Below are 20,082 nucleotides of genomic sequence, written 5' to 3' on the forward strand. Positions count from 1 at the left end.
TTTGTGGACATTAACAAAATGATTCTACTGTTCATGGAAGCATAGAGGGCCAATAATACCAAAAGTTTTTATAAAAAAAATATATAAGGTAAGGGTCCTACCCTACCAATAATTGAAATTTACTATTAAACCAAAGTAATAAAGATCAAGTAGTACATTAAAAAAAGGTTAACATGGAATTCTACTATCAGATTTTGTGATTTTAAAATTCCTGAAACTTCTGGAAGAATAAATATTCAGTCCACAATAACAATCCCAAGAAAAAATTACCACCACAGACTATTTTGATTTACTAGCTTATGTCATGGGCAAATCATATAATCTTTTCTAATCTTTCAATAACTAGAACTCTAAGATCTTTGTGTTGATTACATGACCTAGAAATCTGTGACTTACATTTTTTGATCAAAGATTTTTTTTTTCTTAATGATTTGCTTCGGTAATGCTGGGAATTGCTACATTGACAACCTCTGGCAATGCATGTTACTTTTGACATGCGGAACAGCCATGTGAGTTCACCTCACTGCTGGATTTTATTGTGTTTATGATTCATTCATTTCTTGGACTTTCATTTGATCTTGACAGTAACTGGGACAAATTACCCTTTAGTGATTTTTCTGTGGTGATTACCTCTACTTCAGGAACATGACCAAAGACCCTGACATCTCTTTTCATAGAAGTCATCAAAGAGCTATCTGATAATGGGAACTTTTGGCTTGAACCATAACTACATCTTCAAATGATTACTAACTTAATAACAATCTCAAGAGTTCTTCAAAGGCTACTGAATTATGTGTCTGTAGAATTAATTAGAAATTCTTTTAGGGGCGCCTGGGTGGCACAGTTGGTTAAGCATCTGACTCCTGATTTTGTCTCAGGGTGGTGATTTCAGGGTCTTGAGATCAAGTTCTGCATAAGGCCCTGTGCTCAGCATAGAGTCTGCTTGAGATTTTCTTTCCCTCTCCTTTTGCATCTCCCCCCCGCCACTAGTTATCTCTCTGTGTGTGTCTCTCTCTCCCTCTCTCTAAAATAAATAAATAAATCTTTAAAAATTTTTTTGAAATGCCTTCAGAAATGAAATATACTGTTTTAAGGAACTGTGAGGAGCATATTATGTGAATAAGATCATTTAAAATAATTACACATGCCAACATGATGGTTTGCGTCACCTAGGAGTCATACATAGTATACCATGACTATAACAAAATTGAATTTTTGCATCCCAAACTTTGCTGTCACTAAAAAAAATAACCACTTCTGCTATTTAAAAATGCTTTGAGCAAAAGCTCTAATGTTCCAAATGATCCTGAAAATCATATTTCTCTATGCTTTTTAAGTTGTTTAGTTCTGAATCAACAATATAAAAGTGTGTTTAAACACTGCAGGTAACCATTTCCCATGGAACAAATAGGAAGGAAATCAGGTTATGGTGAGGGCACCCAGCAGGACTCTCCTACTGTCTCTGCAGTGTCAACGCAAACTGATTTCTTTAAGAGAGACACTCAGGGAAAAGAGAACAGATTGCAGAAAACATGTTCTGCATGCAAGAAAGAGCAAAGAAATAGGATACAGGAAATAGGATATTTGGTGATAATTACGCAAAATAATAAAAAACACACAGAAAAAGTATAGCTATAACGTAACAATATTACAGCAGGTGGAAGTTCTACAAACTAGGTTTGCTTGCAGCAGCACAAAGCAAATAACACATGAGCGTTCTGGCCTGTTATCTTTCTTTTATGCAAAATAATTGCTAGCTCATAAGTTCCTGATGGTTTCTTTATCATGGTTTATCTTATTCAAATTCTTATTTGCTAAAGAAAAGGTTTGAGCTAAATAAAATAATTAATAATAATAATAATAATAATAATTGCATTATATAACAGCTACAGAAAAATGTATGCATTAAGAATAATACTTAAAAAACATAAAATTCTGATCATGTAGCTGGAAGAAATATAAAAACTTCAGGAACTTAAGATACATTTGTGCTTGCAAACTTAATTAGCTGCATGCTAGTTCAGCAAAGCAGTATCCAGAAGGGAACGTTATCAGAAAGGTAAAATTTTCTAGCCCAGGCAACTACTTCAGTAAATAAAAGCCGTGAATTCTTCCACTTCTCTTCTACTTCAGGTATTACAATCACATTACTGGTGTGGGGAGAACTTTTTAAAATTAAACATCTTATTCTGAGATAGTGTTAACTTCACATATAGTTGTAAGAAATAACAGAGATAACTTATGTCCCTTACCCAAGTTTCCACAATTGACAGTATCTTTAAACTTTAGTTTAATATTGGAATTAAGTTATTGATATTAGCACAGAAAAGTTACATCACCACAAGGATCCCTCGCCCTTTCTTTGCCACATGTATTACTGTTGCCCCCACCTTGTACCCCAAATGGTTGGCAATAATCTCCATTTTTATGATTTTGTCATTTCAAAATGTTTTATAGATCAAGTTATATAATATGTGACCTTTATGATTGGCTTTTTTCACTCAGAATAATTCCCCAGAAACTTATTCAATATGCTGTATGTATCAATAATTCATTCATTTTGTTGTCGAGTATTGTTGAATATTTCTTGGTATGGAAGTATTACAGTTTTGTTTAATCATTCAACATTGAGGCATATTTGGACTACTCCCACTTTAAGGTTATTATGAATAAAGCTACTATGACCATCCCCATAAATATTTTTTTTAATTTTTATTTATTTATGATAGTCACAGAGAGAGACAGAGAGAGAGAGAGGCAGAGACACAGGCAGAGGGAGAAGCAGGCTCCATGCACCGGGAGCCCGATGTGGGACTCGATTCCGGGTCTCCAGGATCGCGCCCTGGGCCAAAGGCAGGCGCCAAACCGCTGCGCCACCCAGGGATCCCCCCATAAATATTTTTATATGAAAATGCTTTCATTTCTCTGGGTAAATTTCCTTCTTTTTCTTTTTAAAGATTTATTTATTTATTCGACAGAGAGAGAGAGAGAGAGAGAGAGAAAGCACAAATGGGGGGCAGAGGGCAAGAATCTTCAAGCAGACTCCCTGCTGGAGCCTGACATGGGGCTCAAACCCACAATTCACAATAGCATGATTTGAGAGGAAACCAAGAGTCAGACACTCAACCAACTGAGCCACACAGGCACCCCTCTCTGGGCAAATTTCTTAAGAGTGCAATGTTGGGTCTACAGTAGTTTCATGTTTAATTTTATAAGAAACAGCCAAAACTTTTTTCCAGAATGGCTATACCATTTTATATTCCCACCAACAATGTGTGAGTTGTCTTATTTTACTACATCCTTCCAGAATTTGTTGTTGTCATTCTTTTTCTTTTATTTTAGCCATTCTGATAGGCCTATAATGATAATTAGTTATGTTATTATTTTGCCTTTCTCTAATGGCTAATGAAGTTGAATATGTTATCATGTGCTTGTCATCTGTATGATGTCTTTGGGAAATATCTGCTTATGCCTTTTGTCTATTTCTGATTTGATGTTTTACCATTGAGTTTTCAAAGGTCTTTTCAAAATACTACTCCATTGTTGGATATATGGTTTTTGAACACTTGTCCCCATTTTGTAGCTTATCTTTTTATCCTCCTAACGGGATCTTTTGCAGAATATTTCTTAAAGATTTTACTTATTTATTTGAGAGAGAGAGAGCAGAAGTGGGACGAAGGATCGAAGGAGATGGAGAAGAAAGGTTCCCACTGAGTGGGGACTCTAACTCCAGGCTGAATCCCAGGACTCTGAGATCATAACCTGAGTGGAAGGCAAATGCTTAACTGACTGACTCATCTAGACATCTCCAGAATAGTTTTTAAAATCTTTGATGAGGTCCAATTTATCAATTTTTTTCCTTCTATGTATAATATTGTCTGTGTTAAGTCCATAATCAATTTCAAGTTAATTTTTGCATGAGGTATGACATTTCGATAGACAGTGCTTTTTAAAATTTTGGTTGTTTTTTTTTTTTTGCTTTAATTTGAAGTTTTTCTGGGACTGTTGCTGTTGTGTGTATTTTCATTTATTTATTTTTGCCAACAGATGTCTCCTTTCTCATGCATTAATTGTTGAAAATGATATCCTTTCTCCTTTGATTTTCTTTTCTTTTACTTTCTCAGATATCAGTTGGGCAAATTTGGATGGGTCTTTGTATTTCTGGGTCACCTTTTCTGCTACATGGATCTATTTTTTTGTTCTATCCACCAATTATCTATCTATAATCTGTCTATATCTATCATCATCTCTTTAAAAATATTTATTTAAATTCCAGTTAATATTTGTTAAAATATTATTCAGTTAAAATACAATGTTTTATTAGTTTCACGTGTACAATGTAGTGATTCAATACTTCCATACAACACCTAGTACTCATCACATCAAGCTCCCTCCTTAATTCTCATTACCTTTTTTACCCCTACTTCCACCCACCTCCCCTCTGGTAACCATCAATTTGTTCTCTCTATGTAAGAGTCTGTTTATTTGTTTGCCTCTCACCATTTCCCCCCTTTATGCCTATTTATTTTGTTTCTTAAACTGTACATATGTGTGAAATAATATGGTATTTGTCTTTCTTTGACTATTTCACTTAGCATAGCACTCTCTAGCCCCATCCACATCATTACAAAGGACAATATTTCATTCTTTTTTATGGTTGAGTAATATTCTGTTGTATATACTTGTACCAATTATTAATTCATCAGTCAGTGGACAGTTGGGCTTTTGCCATATTTTGGCAATTGTAGAAAATGCTGCTATAAATATTGGGGTGCATGTATCCCTTTGAATTCATATTTTTTCATCCTATATATAAATACATAGTGGTACAATTGCTGGATAGTAGAATAGCTCTATTTTTAACCTTCTGAGAAAACCCCATACTGTTTTTCAGAGTGGCTGCACCAGTTTGTATTCCCACCGACAGTGTAGGAGGATTCCCTTTTCTCAACATTTTTGCTAACACCTATAGTTTCTTGTGTTGGTTTTATCCATCCTGACTGCTGTGAAATGTTAGCTCATTGTAGTTTTGATTTCTATTGCCTTGATGGTGAGTGATAGGCATCTTTTCATGTGAATGTCTTCTTGGAGAAAAGTCTATTCATGTCTTCCACCAGGATTTTAATTGGATTTTTTTTTGTTTTTTAGATGTTGAGTTGTAGAAGTTGTTTATATACTCTGGATACTAACCCTTTATCACATATGTCATTTGCAAATATCTTCTTCCATTCTGTAGGTTGCCTTTTAGTTTTGTTGATTTGTTTTCTTAGCTGTGAAGAAACTTTTTATTTTGATGAAGTTCTGGTAGATTATTTTTTCTTTTATTTCCCTTGCCTCAGGAGACATATCTAGTAAGAAGTTGCTACTATAGATGCTAAAGAAGCTACTACTTATGTTCTCTAGGATTTTAATTGTTTCATGCCTCACATTTAGGTCATTAATCCATTTTGGGTTTATTTTTGTATATGGTATCCTTAAGTCATCCAGTTTCATCCTTTTCCATGTTACTGTCCAGTTTTTCCAACAACATCCTTTTGCATGTTGCTGTCCAGGTTTCTCAACACCATTTGTTAAAGAAACTGTTTTTATCCCCCATTGGATATTCTTTCTTGCTTTGTCAAAAATTAATTTGTCATATAGCTGTGAGTTCATTTTTGAGTTTTATATTCTGTTCTATTGATCTATGTGCCTATTTCTGTGCCAGTACCACACTGTTTGATCACTACAGCATTGTAATATAACTTGAAGTTTGGAATTGTGAGGCCTCCAGCTTTGCTTTCTTTTTCAAGATTGCTTTGTGGGTGCCTGGGTGTCTCAGTGGTTAAGCGTCTGCCTTTGGCTCATGTCATGATCCTGGGGTCCTGGGATCAAGTCCTGCATTGGTCTCCCTGCAGGGAGCCTGCTTCTCCCTCTGCCTATGTCTCTGCCTCTCTCACTGTATGTCTCCCATGAATAAATAAAAACTTAAAAACAGAAACAAAAGAAAGATTGCTTTGCTATTTGAGATCTTTTTAGTTCCATAGAAATTTTAGGATTGTTTGTTCTAACTCTCTGAAAGCCCTGGTGGTTTTTTGAGAAGGAATTCACTAAATGTGTAGATTGCTTTGAATAATATAGGCGTTTTAACATTTGTTCTCCTGATTCATGATTATGGAATGTTTTTCCATTTTCGGTGTCCACTTCAAGATTATGAAGTGTTTCATAATCTTCAGAATGCAAGTTTTTCACCTCTTTGGTTAGGTTTATTTTTAGGTATCTTTTGGGTTTTGGTGCCATTGTCAATGAGGTTGATTCCTTAATTCCTTTTTTCTACTGCCTCTTTATTGGTGTATAAAAATGCAACACATGTCTGTAACACTGGTTTTCTGTCCTACAACTTTACTGAATTGATGTATCACTTCTAAAAGATTTTTCATGGAGTCTTTCAGGTTTTTTAGGTAGACTATCATGTCGTCTATAAATAATGAAAGATTTACTTCTTCATTGCCTGTTTGGATGCCTTTTATTCCTTCTTGTCTGATTGCTATCTCTAGGACTTCCACTATGATACTAAATACCAGTGGTAAGAGTGGACATCCCTGTCTCCTTCCTGAACTTAGAGGAAAAGCCCTCAGTTTTCCCCATTGATAATGATATTAACTTGGGTTGTTCATATATGGCCTTTATTATGTTGAGGTATGTTTCCTTTAAACATATATTGTTGAGGGGTTTTATCATGAATGGATGCTGCACTTTGTCAAATGCTTTCTCTGTGTCTATTGAAATGATCATATGATTCCTATATTTTCTTTTATTAATGTAGTAATTATGTAATGTATCATGTATCATGTATCATGTTTATTGATTTGCCAATATTGAACCATGTTTGTAATCCTGGAATAAATTTGACTTGAATGTGGTGAATGATTCCTTTAATATATTGTGAGGTTCAGTTTGCTAGTATTTTATTGAGAAGTTTTGCATCCATGTGTATCAGAGCTATATTGGCTTCTAGTTCTATTTTTTAGTGGAGTCTTTATCTGTTTTGTGATCAGGGTAATGCTGGCCACATAGAATGAGTTTGCACATTTTCCTTCCTTTTCTATTTTTTTGGAATAGTTTGAGAAGAAGGGAAAGTGATTCTTCAAATATTTGGTGGAATTTGCCTATGAAACCATCTGATCTTGGACTTTTGTTTGTTGTGTGATTGTTTATTACTAATTCAATTTCTTTGCTGGTTATCATTCTGTTTCAGTTTTCTATTTCTCTCTGTTTCAGTTTTATTAGTTTATATTTTTCTAGGAATTTATTTCTTCCAAGATGTCAAATTTGCTGCTATACGGTTTTTCATAATCTTTTATACTTGTTCATATTTCTATGTTGATGATTGTTATTTCTCCTCTCTTATTTGTGATTTTATTTATTTGTGTCCTCTCTTCTTTTTGATAAGTCTGGCTAAAGGCTTAGCCAGATGTTTCTCCATCCCCTCACTTTCAATCTGCACGTATTTTAAAATCTAAAATGAGTTTCTTATAGACAGCATATAGATAGGTGGTTTTTTTTTTATCACTCCTCCTTGATACCTATGTCTTTTGATTAGAGTATTTAGTCCATTTACATCTAAGGTATATATTGAAAGATATGTATTTAGTACCATTTTATTACTTGTTTTGTCATTGTTTCTGGAGATTTTCTCTGATACTTTCTTGTCTTTGTCTCTTTTGGTCACTCCTTTGCACTCAAAGAGTACTCTTTAAAATTTCTTTCAAGGTGGGTTTAGTGGTCACAGACTCCTTTAGGTTTGTCTGAGAAACTATCTATCCTTCTATTCTGAATAATAGCCTTGCTAGATTGAGTATTCTTGGTGGCAGATTTTTCCCATTCAGCACTTTGAATATATCATGCTTCTTTATTCTGTCTTGCCAAGTTTCTGTTGAGAAATCTCCAGCTAATCTTATGAGTCTTTGATTGTAATTTTAGGGCTTCTTTTGTCTTGCTGCTTTTAAGACTTTTTCTTTATCACTCTATTCTGCAAATTTAAGTACAACATGTCTTGATGTTGGATTGCCTTTGTTGGTATTGATGAGGCTTCTCTGTACCTCCTGGATCTGGATGTCTGTTTCCTTCCTCATGTTAGGTAAATTTTTAACTATTATTTCCTCAAATAACATTTTTGCCCCTTTTCTGTCTCTTCTTCTTCTGGGACTCCTATAATTTCAATATTATTACATTTGATGGAGTTACTGGATTCCCTAAGTCTATTCTCATGTTCCATAATTCTTTTCTCTTTTTTTTTCTGCTTTATTATTTTCCATTATTTTGTCTTCTATATCACTAATTCTTTCCTCTGCTTCATCCAGGCTGCTGCTGTTCATTGCCTCAAACCTATTTCCAAATCATTTCTTGCATTATTCATTTCCAATTTATTCTTTTTTAAATTATTTTATCTCTGTGGTAAGATCTCCCTGTGTCTTCCATTCATTTCTGAAGCCCAGTGAGTATCCTTATGATGGTTGTTTTAAATTACCCATCAGAATGGATAAAGATGTGGTGTATGTATACCACATCAGCCATTAGAAACGACAAATACCCACTATTTGCTTCAACGTGGACGGACCTGGAAAGTATTATACTGAGTGAAATAAGTCAATCGGAAAAGGACAAACATTATATGGTCTCATTCATTTGGGGAATATAAAAATTAGTGAAAGGGAATAAAGGGAAAAGAGATAAAATGAGTGAAAATATCAGTGAGGGTGACAAAACATGAGACACCTAACTCTGGGAAATGAACAAGGGGTAGTGGAAGGGTAGGTGGGCAGAGGGTTGGGGTGACTGGGTGATGGGCACTGAGGGGGGCACTTGGCAGGATGAGCACTGGGTGTTATGCTATATGTTGGCAAATTGAACTCCAATTAAAAAAAATAAAAAATAAATAAATAAATTCCCCATCAGGTTACTTACATCTGTTTCATTTAGATCTCTGGCCATGGCATTATATTGTTGTCTCATTTGGGATGAATTCCTCCATCATGGCATTTTGTCTAAGTTTCTACCTTCTTCTGTGTTAGAAAAGCCAGCTAAGTTTCCTGCTCCTGAGAGTAATGGCTTTATGAAGAAGAGGCTATGTAGTATCCAGTGCCTGGTCCTTCAGGAAATATCTATGGTGTGTGCTATGTGTGCTCTGCTGTTGTTGTTTTTTTTTTTTTTTTTTTTTTTTTGGCTATTTTATTCTTCAGGCCAGTCTTCTCCAGAAGATCTTGTCTGCAGTAGTCAGTGTTTGGTCCTTGACCAGAATGTGAGGAGTTTTTACTAGATATGCACTTTTCTGTTTGTTCAATGAAGCCTGATACTCCTTCCAATAGAGAAGAAGCCCTGCAGAATTTGGTCAGGAGATGTGGTATGGGCAGTGGATTCTGCTGTTCTTCTAGGATAGGGCCCTGTAGTGATGGGACTCAGGCAGCTTGACTGAGAAGACCAATCCTTCCAGAGTGCAGGGGTGTGGGACTTGTTAGCAAGCTAACTTGGCTGTGTTGGCACTGTGCTGTTTCCTGCAGGTGGCTCTGTTTTGTTGGGTGTTTTGTTTTGCTGGGAGAGAGAGGGAAATGATACCATCCAGTTCCTTTTACCCCAAAAAGAGGTCTTTGTGCATGCTGTTCTCAGGGAAGCATTTTGAGATGAGAAAATTATCTCCCTGCTGCATGTCCCAGGCATCTTTTGGATTGCTGTTTCCACACTGTCTGCCTCCAGATTTTTTGCCTGCTTTCTCTCCAGGAGCAACACAGTGCCTTCTGGCTCTATCCCTGCCAAGGCTTCTGACTTTAAAACTCCAGGCTTTAGAGATGTGATGTGGATAATGGCTTGCACTGGTCTTCTAGGGGAGGGGCCTGCTGTGCTGGGACTGAGTCAGCTTAACTGAGAAGGGCATTCTTACTAGAGCAGAAGGCTGTGGGACTTATTTTGAGCAAGTTAAACAGCTTGTGTCAACCTTGCCACATTGATTGATTTTTTAATGTTGAGCCAATCTTGAATACTTGGAATAAATCCCACTTGGTCATATTGCATAATTCTTTTTATACATCACTGATTTCAGTTTCCTTATGTTATATTGATTCCTGTTTGCATTTAAGTTCTTGAGAGAGATTGGTTTGTAACTTTCTTTTTGTCCCTGCCTTTGTCTGGTTTTATTATTAGTATATAATGACTTTCTAACCTTTGAGGTTCATATGGTCTCAAAGGCTTAGCCATGCATTCTCCTGCCTTCACCAGATAGATCCTTAATCCAAAGGGAAAGTTTCCTGACCTAGATGGTTCCCCTATCAACCAGACCAGCTGCCACCCACTCAGTCCTCAAATTAATGGGTTTAACCTTACTGTGTGCCCTTGAAATTATTCAAATAAGTAAATCACATCCTCCTAAAGAAATCAAAGTTCATGTTGTTAAGGGAATAGAAGGCTAGCTGAAAACAAAACACAAGCTGACACCCTGTACCCCGCTGCAACCACTCCTGGGTGAGATGTGTGTGACATTCCTCCAGGAAGTTCCCAACTGACTTAATGTAGTCTTGCTAGAGGGAAAAACAACCTTGACATTGGCAAGGCCTCCAATATCTTGTAAGTCCTCTTTAGTGCTTGAAAATCCTTTTGAAACTTCCTTTTTACTTCTCCCAATTCCCACGTATATAATCTGCCACTCCTCAGAATCCTGGTGCAACAGCTCTTTCTGCCCACATGTCCTGTCTGTGCTTTAATAAAACCACCATTTTGCCCCAAAGATGTCTCAAGAATTCTTTCTTGGTCCTTTACCAATAGAATGAATAGAAGGTAATTGGAAAAAAAATGTGTACTATTGGTGTTCATAAATATTTTATAGAATTGTCCAGTGAAACCATCTGGTACTCTAATTTTGTTTGAAGCTTTTTAATTACAACTTATATGCTCTTATTTGTTATAGGACAATTCATACTACCTCATTTTTGTTGAGTTTGGGTAGTTATATGATTTTCAAGAATTGGTCCGTTTCTTTTAAATTCCCCATTTAATACCATAAAATTATTTATATTATTGTTTTCAGTTGCTAGTTCTGTAATGGCATCCCTGTTTAAATCTTGATTTTGGCTATCAGTGCCTTTTCTGCTTGTATCTTTTTCGGTTTTGCTAGAGATTCATGAATTGTATCAGAAGTTTTGAATAACTAGCTAATGTTTTATTTTCTTTATTATTTTCCTGTTAGCAATCTCATTGATTTATTTTCTTACTACATATTTCTTTTTGCTTGCTTTGAGTTTCTTTATCCTTTCCTCCTTTCTTGACTACTTTCTTTTCTAATGTGAGCATTTTGTACTTTAAATTTCCTTTACAACTCTGCTTTAGTTATATCCCAAAAACTTTATATGTTTTATTTCATTTTCATCCAGTTCTATTCAGTGTTTTATTTTCTTTAGACTTTGATCTCTTTCCTTAAAATTTCTTCTTTGTTTTCTTTAAATATATATATATACATATATATGTGTATATATATATAATTTAAAGTATATACATATTCACATTTCCTGTATTTATAGATCTTCCTGGTGCCTTTCTATTACCATATCTACTTTGTATCTATTATGATCAGGAAAATATTTGTATTATTTCAACTTTTAAAAATAAATTTAAGTTGGATATCCAAGATATGATATACCCTGGTGAACATTCCATGGGCACTTGAAAAGAATTTGTATTTTTCTGTTATTGAGTAAACTGTTATATAGTTGTCAATTAAATCCTATTAATTAATATATTTGTGAGTTTAATATCTTTGCTAATTTTCTATCTAGTAGTTCTACCAATTACTGGTAATGGGGATTTGAAATCTCAAACTATATTTATGAATTTATTTATTTTTCTTTTCAGCTTTATCAGGATTTCTATCATGTATTTTGAAGCCCTCTTGTTAGTTGAATACACATATAGGATATCAAAGTCTTGGTGGGCTTATCCTTTATCATTATGTAATGTGCCTCTTTGTCAATATTTTTTGTTATGACATTACTTTTTTCTGATACTAATAAAGCCATTCCTGCTTTTTTGAGTAATGTTAGCATGATATATCTTTTTCTATCTTTTTACTTTCAACCTATCCTTTTTTTCTTGCAGTGTACTTCTTGCATACAGCATATAGTAGTCAATTTTTAAATCCACTTGGCCAATCTCTGTCTTTTATTTGGGGCATTTTGACCATTTTCACCTAAAGTTATAAATAATAATTTTGTTTATTATAAATAGGGGTGGTGGTGAGAAGTTAAGGTGGCAGAGTAGTATGGGGACCCTGAACTTACCTTATCCCTTGAACATAGATAAACATCAAGTCATTTTGAGCAACTAGGAAATCAGTCTGAGGATTAAGATAACAATCTGCACAATTAGAAGGAGAGAATATGGCAGGTGCAAGGTGTAGAGACATGAACTGGAGGAAAGAATAGTTGTGGTGCTGCAGGGGGAGGGAGCCCTTTTCATGGAGAGAAGACACAGAAAGAGGGGGGTAGGGGGAGAGAGATTAGTGTGTTGGATTCATCCAAGAAAAACACTTCAAAACCATTGACCAGGGAATTGTGAGGAATTGATGATGGCAAGTTTTCTTGTAAACAGTGGAGCTCAAATTCTGAGGTTTTAGAAGTCCACACCATTTGCTGGAGTGCTCCTGGGAAGAGGGAGGATAGAGGCCCAGAGTAGACACTGGAAAACATGATGTGAGGACCCCCTGGATCACACTGGAAGAGAATGTTTCCCTTACTGGAGTTCATTTGGAAAAGGGTATATTTCCTCTCTTAGGACAAGGAATCCAGGAGGCAACATTAAGCAACCATTCAACAGCAGGGGACAGAGTTGTGCACACAAAGTGGATCCCCTGATCACAGCTATTTGTTATAGTTCACCATAGACCCTAGGCACCCACATGACTATGCAACTGCTTTTCTGGGACAGACAGAGCCTAGTGCAATGCTGTGAGGCTCTCCTCTGGGGGAGGGGAGTGGGTCCCCACTTTTCCAGGTCCTTTAAGATTTGGAGTTTGGAATCCCAGCTGTGGACCAGAGATAAAACACATGACTGTGGTACTGGTCATGCCAGTGGCCTGGGCATGAACAGGTCAAGGGCAGATATATGATGGAAGCCTGAGGCAAAGGAGGAGGAAATTATTTACATTTATGTGAGAGTTTTCTGAACAGTGGCAGGAACAAGTTCCCCTCCCTGGATGGAGAGGACAGGATGGCACCATTTTCTAACCCCCTCCCCACCAGCTCAGTTGAATTTCAGCAAGCAACACAGCACCTCCAGTGGAGGCTGAAGCCATTTACACCAAACCCCATCACCCTGCACCCTCCAGGAGTATCTTTAGAAGGGCAGGTCTGACTATGAGCCAGTACAATAGGCCTCTCCCTCAGTGGACCAACACAGCTCCCCTGCATCTACCAAATCTACAGATCATAGAGTGCTCCAAAGCAACACCTTCAGTTATGGTGGAAATTGAACCAGGCTATTTGTTTATTTTTATTTTTTCCCTGGAATCAGTCTTATAGTTTTTTTTTTTGTTTGCTTGTTTGTCTGTTTCCTTTTCTCATTTTTTGGATCAAGTTTCTTTTCTTTTTTCTTTCTTTTTCTTTGGAATCAAGCTTATTTATTTATTTATTTTTGCTTTTTGGTTTGTTGTTTTTTTCCCTTTACCTTTTCAGTTTTATTAGATCAGGCATTTTTTTTTAATCTGGCTTATTTAAAAAAACAAATCAAAGCATACCTTGTTAAAGGTCCAAACATTCCCCACTGCAAGGAAGGAGAAACTCTGCAGAGGACTGACCTGTGGGAAAGAGCAGCCAAACACAATAGCAGAGTGCGCAGCATATACCAGAAACTCCTCTTTGGCACCAGACCTTGGACAGTGTACAACCCCTTCTTACTATAGCATTACACTCGGGAGCAAGAAACATAACAAGCTTTCATAGCACTAAAAAACAAAAGAAAACAAAACAAACAAAAACCACTAGACAAAATTGAAAGATGGAGGAATTTTCCCCAAGAGAAAAATCAAAAGGAAATTGTAGCCAGGAACTTGCTAAAAACAGATATAAGCAATATATCTGAACAAGAATTTAGAACAACAGTCATAGGAATGCTAGTGGGCTTTAAAAAGCATAGAAAACACCAGAAAAAAAAAACCCTTGCTGCAGAGAAAAAGACATAAAAATTAAGCCAAATTTTAAAATGCTATAATTGAGATCTAAAACCAACTGGATTTAATCAAAATGAGGATGAAAGAATCAGAGGAATGAATAGGTGATATAGAAGATAAAATTATTATTGAAAATAATGAAGGTGCCTATATAGGTGATGAAATGGCTCTGAATTCATATCTCTCAATAATTACTCTGAATGTAAATGGATTACATACTCCATTCAAAAGACATGGGATAAAAGAACAGAGGGGGAAAAAAGACACATTGATATGCTCCTTACAAGCAACTCATTTTAGAAACAAAAACACTTCCAGATTGAAAATGAGGGAGTGAAGAAACATTTATCATGCCAATGGAAATCAAAAAGAAAGCTCTAGTAACCATACTTACATTTTAAAACAATGATTGTACAAAGAGATGAAGAAGGGCACTATATCATATTAAAGGGTTATATACAATAAGAAGATCTAACAATTGTAAATATTTACACTCTCAACTTGGGAACACCCAAAAATATAAATCAATTAATAACAAACTTGAACTTATTGATAATAATGCAATGATAGTAAGGACTTTAACACCTCACCTACAGCAATGGACAGATAATCTAAGCAGCAAACCAACAAGGAAACAATATCTTTGAATGACACACAGCATCAGATGGTCTTAACAGATAAGTTCATAGCATATCATCCTAAAGGAGCGGAATACACATTATTTTTGAGTGAACATGGAACATTCTCCAGAAGAGATCACATACTGGGTCACAAATCAGGCCTCAACCAATACATAAATATTGAGGCCATACCACCTTATTTTCAGACCACAACACTATGAAACTTGAAATCACCCACAAGAAAAAAAAATGAAAAGGCCAACATGGAGGCTAAAGAACATCCTACTAAAAAAATAAATGGGTTAACCAGAAAATGAAAGAAGAAATTTTAAAATACACAGAAGCAAATTAAAATGAAAACAACAGTCCAAAAACTTTGGGATGCATCAAAGGTGGTCTTAAGAGCAAAGTGTATAGCAATACAGGCCTTCCTCAAAAAAGCACGAAAGTCTCAAATACACAATCTAACCTTACACCTAAAGCAGCTAAAAAATGAACACCAAATAAAGCCAAAAAAACAGAAGAAGGGAAATAATAAAGATTAGAGCAGAAATAAATGATATAGAAATAAAAAAGAAAACAATAGAATAAATCACCGAAAATAGCAGCTGGTTCTTTGAAAGAATTAACAAAATTGATAAACCTCTATCCATATTTATCAAAAAAAAAAAAAAAGAGGAAGGACCAAGTTAACAAAATCATGAATGAAAGAAGAGAGATCACAACCAACACTGGAGAAATACAATTATAAGAGAATATTATGAATAATTATATGCCACCAAATTGGACAATCTGGAAGAAATGGATAAAGTACTTGAAACATATGAACTACCAAAACTGAAACAGGAAGAAATAGGAATTCTGAACAGACCCATAACCAGCCAAGTAATTGAATCAGTAATGAAAAAAATCTCCCAACAAACAAAATTTCAGGGCTGGAGGCTTCCCAGGAGAATTCTACCAAGCATGTAAAGAAAAATTAATACCGATTTTTCTGAAACTGTTCCAAAAAATAGAAATGGAAGGAAAACTTCCAAAATAATCCTGTGAGGCCAGCATTACCTTGATTAAAAAACTAAAGATCCCACTTAAAAGGAGAATTACAGAGCAATATCCCTAATTAATATGGATTTAAAAATTCTCAGCAAAATACTAGCAAATCAAATTGAACAGTACATTCACCACAATCAAGCGGGATTTAATCCTGGGCTGTAGTGGTGGTTCAATATTTGCAAATCAATCAATGTGATACACCACATTAATAAAATAAAGGATAAGAACCATATGATCTTCTCAACAGAAGCAGAAAAAAATTGACAAAATATAGCATCCTTTCTTGATCAAAACCTTCAAGACAGTATGGATAGAAAAAACATACCTCAACAACATAAATGCCATACACAAAAGTCCCACAGCTAATATCATCCTCAATGGGGGAAAAATGATTGCTTTCCTTTAGGGTCAGGAACAGGATAGGGATAGCTGCTGTTATCATTGTTGTTCATCATAGTACTGGAAGTCCTAGCTATAGCAATCAAACAACAAAGAGAAATAAAAGACATTAAAATCTGCAAGAAAGAAGTCAAACTTTCACTCTTCACAGATGGCATTAAACTCTACATAGAAAATCTGAAGAATTCCATAAAAATTACTAGAATTGATATAATTCAACAAAGTCTCAGGATATAAAATCAATGTACATAAATCTGTTGCATTTCTGTACTTCACTAACGAAGCAGCAGAAAGATAAATCAAATAATCGATTTCATTTGCAATTGCACCAAAAATCATAAGATACCTAGGAATAAACCTAACCAAAGTGGTAAAAGATCAGCACTCTGAAAACTATAGAACACTTATAAAAGAAGCTTAGGATGACATAAATATATGGGAAAGAATTCCATGCTCATGGATTGGAAGAATACTGATAAAATGTCTATACTACTGATAGCAATCTACACATTCAGTGCAATTCTTATCAAAATACCACTATCAGCTATCACAGAACTAGAACAAATAATTTTAAAATTTGTATGGAACCAAAAAAGAACCCAAATAGGCAAAGTAATATTGAAAAAGAAAACCAAAGTTGGAGATATCACAACCCCTGACTTCGAGCTATATTACAAAACTGTGATTATCAAGTTACTTTGGTACTGGCATAAAAACAGAAACATAGATTAGTAGAACAGAATAGAGAACCCAGAATTGGACCCTTAACTCTATGGTCAACTAGTGTGTCACAAAGCAAGAAAGAATATCTAATCGGAAAAAAAATCTCTTCAACAAATGGTGTTGGGAAAATCGGACAGCCATATGCAGAAGAATGAAACTGGACCATTTTCTTACATAATACACGAAAATAAATTCAAAATGAATGAAAGATCTAAATGTGAGACAGGAACTCAATCCTTGAGAACCCAGGCAGCAACTTCTTTGACCTTGGCTGCAACAATTTCTTGCTAGACACATCTCCAAAAGCAAGAGAAACAAAAGGGTAAATTAACTATTGGGACTTCAATATAAAAGTTTTTGCACAGCAAAGGAAACAGTAAACAAAACTAAAAGGCAACCTATGGAGTGGGAGAAGATATTTGAAAATAACATATCAGGTAAAGGGGCTAGTATCCAAAATCTATAAAGAACTTATCAAACTCAACACTCTCAATATAAATAATCCTGTTAACAAATGGACAAAAGATATGAACAGACATTTCACCAAAGAAGACATACAAATGACTAAGAGACGCATGAAAGATGCTCAACATCATTCATCTTTAGTTAAATACAAATCAAAATCACAATGAGATACCACCTCACACCTATCAGAATGGCTAAAATTAACAACTCAGGAAACAGATCTTGGTAAGGATACAGAAAAAAGGGAACCCTCTTATAGTGTTGGTAGAAATGCAAACTTGTGCAACCACTCTGGAAAACGGTATAGAGGTTCTTCAAAAAATTAAAAATAGAACTATCTTAAGACTCAGCAATTGCACTACTGAGTATCCAAAGCATACAAAGATATGATTCAAATGGCATATACACCCCAATGCTTATAGCAGCACTATCAACAATAGCCAAATTATAGAAATAACCCAAATGCCCATTAACTGATAAATGGTTAATGAAGTAGTGAGATAGGTTATATATGAATCTTGCAATTTGCAACAACATGGATGGAGATGGAGTTATTATGTTAAGGGAAATAAGTCAGTCAGAGAAAGATAAATAACCTGGGATTTCACTTATATGTGAAATTTAAGAAACTAAACACATGAACATAGGAGAAGGGAAGGAAAAATAAAATAGGAGAAAAAGAGAGAGAGGCAAACCATTAGAGACTCTTAGCTGTAGAGATCAAACAGGATTTCTGGAGGAATGGCCTAAATGGATGTTGGGCATTAAGGAGGGCACTTGTTTAATGAGCACTGGGTGATATATGTAAGTGATGGACCACTAAATTCTATTCCTGAAACAAATACCACACTATATGTTAGCTGACTTGAATTTAAATCAAATTATTGGAAGAAATAAATAATAATAAGTTTATTATTTATATGTTAGTACTGAAGTCTACAATATTATTTGTACTCCATTTGCTTCCTCTCTTTTTATTTTTTTATTTTATTTTTTTGGAATATGAATATATTTCTTTATTAAGATGCTCACAAGAATCACACACTAGCACTGTCCTTCTGATGTGATAAAGAATACATACATCTGACCCACATTCTGGCAGGAAACAGGCATAAGGGCTCTCAGAGCTGGTACCAAGTGTCCATTGAAAACAACTCCATTCACCAGAGAGGATGTTTCCTTGATTCCAATGTCTCTGCTGTAGCTTCCACTCAGGGCTCCGTGACTTGCTCAGACTTCATTCCAGCGTCAGTGGACCCTCTTTTTTTTTTCTAGCCACTTCTCAACTCCTTACATCAGCTGTCCCATGTCAAACTCACCCAGGTAGCCTCTGGAATTTTGCAGCACGTCTCTTTGGTATGCTGCTGCCCTGCCACCCTCAGAAGCATGGTTGGGATTTGGGGGAAAGGGGAACATCACATTACCAAAGCAAACAGCAGGAGCATATTGGCAAATGACACTTGGACACACATCTAACAACCTCAAAAAATACATGCTTTCTCCCCTAATAATCCATAATCCCCTAGAGACCAAACACATATGGAATGATTCTGTACTCTAGGCACAAAGGATACAAAGTGAATGGTGTTTACGTCCATCATGTCCTACACGCAACAGGAAGTGAGCTCGAACCAGATCTCTAACAAGGCTCTTCCCTGCTTCTGAATGGTGTCACCACTCTGTTTCTTCCTGTTCTCGGCATTAGTTCATTTTTCAAAAGGGAGGATAGGATGGTAGAGAGAGAGTAGAATGAGAGACGGAGGTGGGGTGGGGGATTAATATACAGAATGTATATTACAAAACAAAATACAAATATAATAAATAATACAAAATGCAAAAAACAAAATAATACAAAAATGCAAAACCTGGATTTAGTAAGAGAAGGTAGCTGGAGAAACTACATGCGAACACAGACGATATGATACACAACCCCAGGGGGAGGACTGGACTCAGTGAGGAGTGGGACAGAGGCCAGTGGTTTACACTAAGAGCCTTTCAATGGACTACTGAATGGACTGGATCTGCTGCTTCAGCTGCGAGCCTTCTTTGATGGTGACAGAACAGGCAATGACAGGCCTGGACATCCCACAGGCCCGCCCGAGGGCTTGCTTGGAGCGCACAAACATGTAGGGCACGTTCTTATCTTCACACAGCAGCAGAAGGTGCAGGATGATTTCCAGGGGCTCAGCATCTGCAGCCATCACGATGAACTCAGAGATGCCTCTGTTAAGGGTTTTGGTGGCTTTGTTGACTCCTTTCCGAAGCTGCTTGTAGTACATGACTGCTGAACAAGGTCCAGTAGTTTCTTGGTGAGGTGGGCATCTGCAAGGGGGTAGGCCTTTGGATTTACATCAGCCTCAGTCATCTCTGCGATTCCGCAGTCCCGCCACCCCCGCTTCTTCTCTTTTTAAAAGATTTTTTAAATTTATTTATTTATGAGAGGCATAGAGAGAGAGGCAGAGACACAGGCAGAGAGAGAAACAGGCTCCATGCAGGAAGCCTAATTTGGGACTCGATCCAGGGACTCCAGGATCATGCCCTGAGCCAAAGGCAGATGCTCAACCAACTGAGCCACCCAAGTGTCCCTGTTTTGTCTCTTTTTCTATCTTCTTTTTCTCTTTCCTTGGCTTCTTGTTT

At 36.0% G+C, this 20,082-nt stretch overlaps 1 pseudogene; it reads right to left on the reverse strand.

Annotated features, from left to right (window-relative positions):
- Window positions 1-19,360: 19,360 nt before the first annotated feature.
- LOC112925660 (NHP2-like protein 1 pseudogene) lies at window positions 19,361-19,832 on the reverse strand (annotated as a pseudogene).
- Between the last annotated feature and the right edge of the window lie 250 nt (window positions 19,833-20,082).

This window comes from Vulpes vulpes, chromosome X, assembly GCF_048418805.1.
Source record: "Vulpes vulpes isolate BD-2025 chromosome X, VulVul3, whole genome shotgun sequence".
NCBI classification, from domain to species: domain Eukaryota; kingdom Metazoa; phylum Chordata; class Mammalia; order Carnivora; family Canidae; genus Vulpes; species Vulpes vulpes.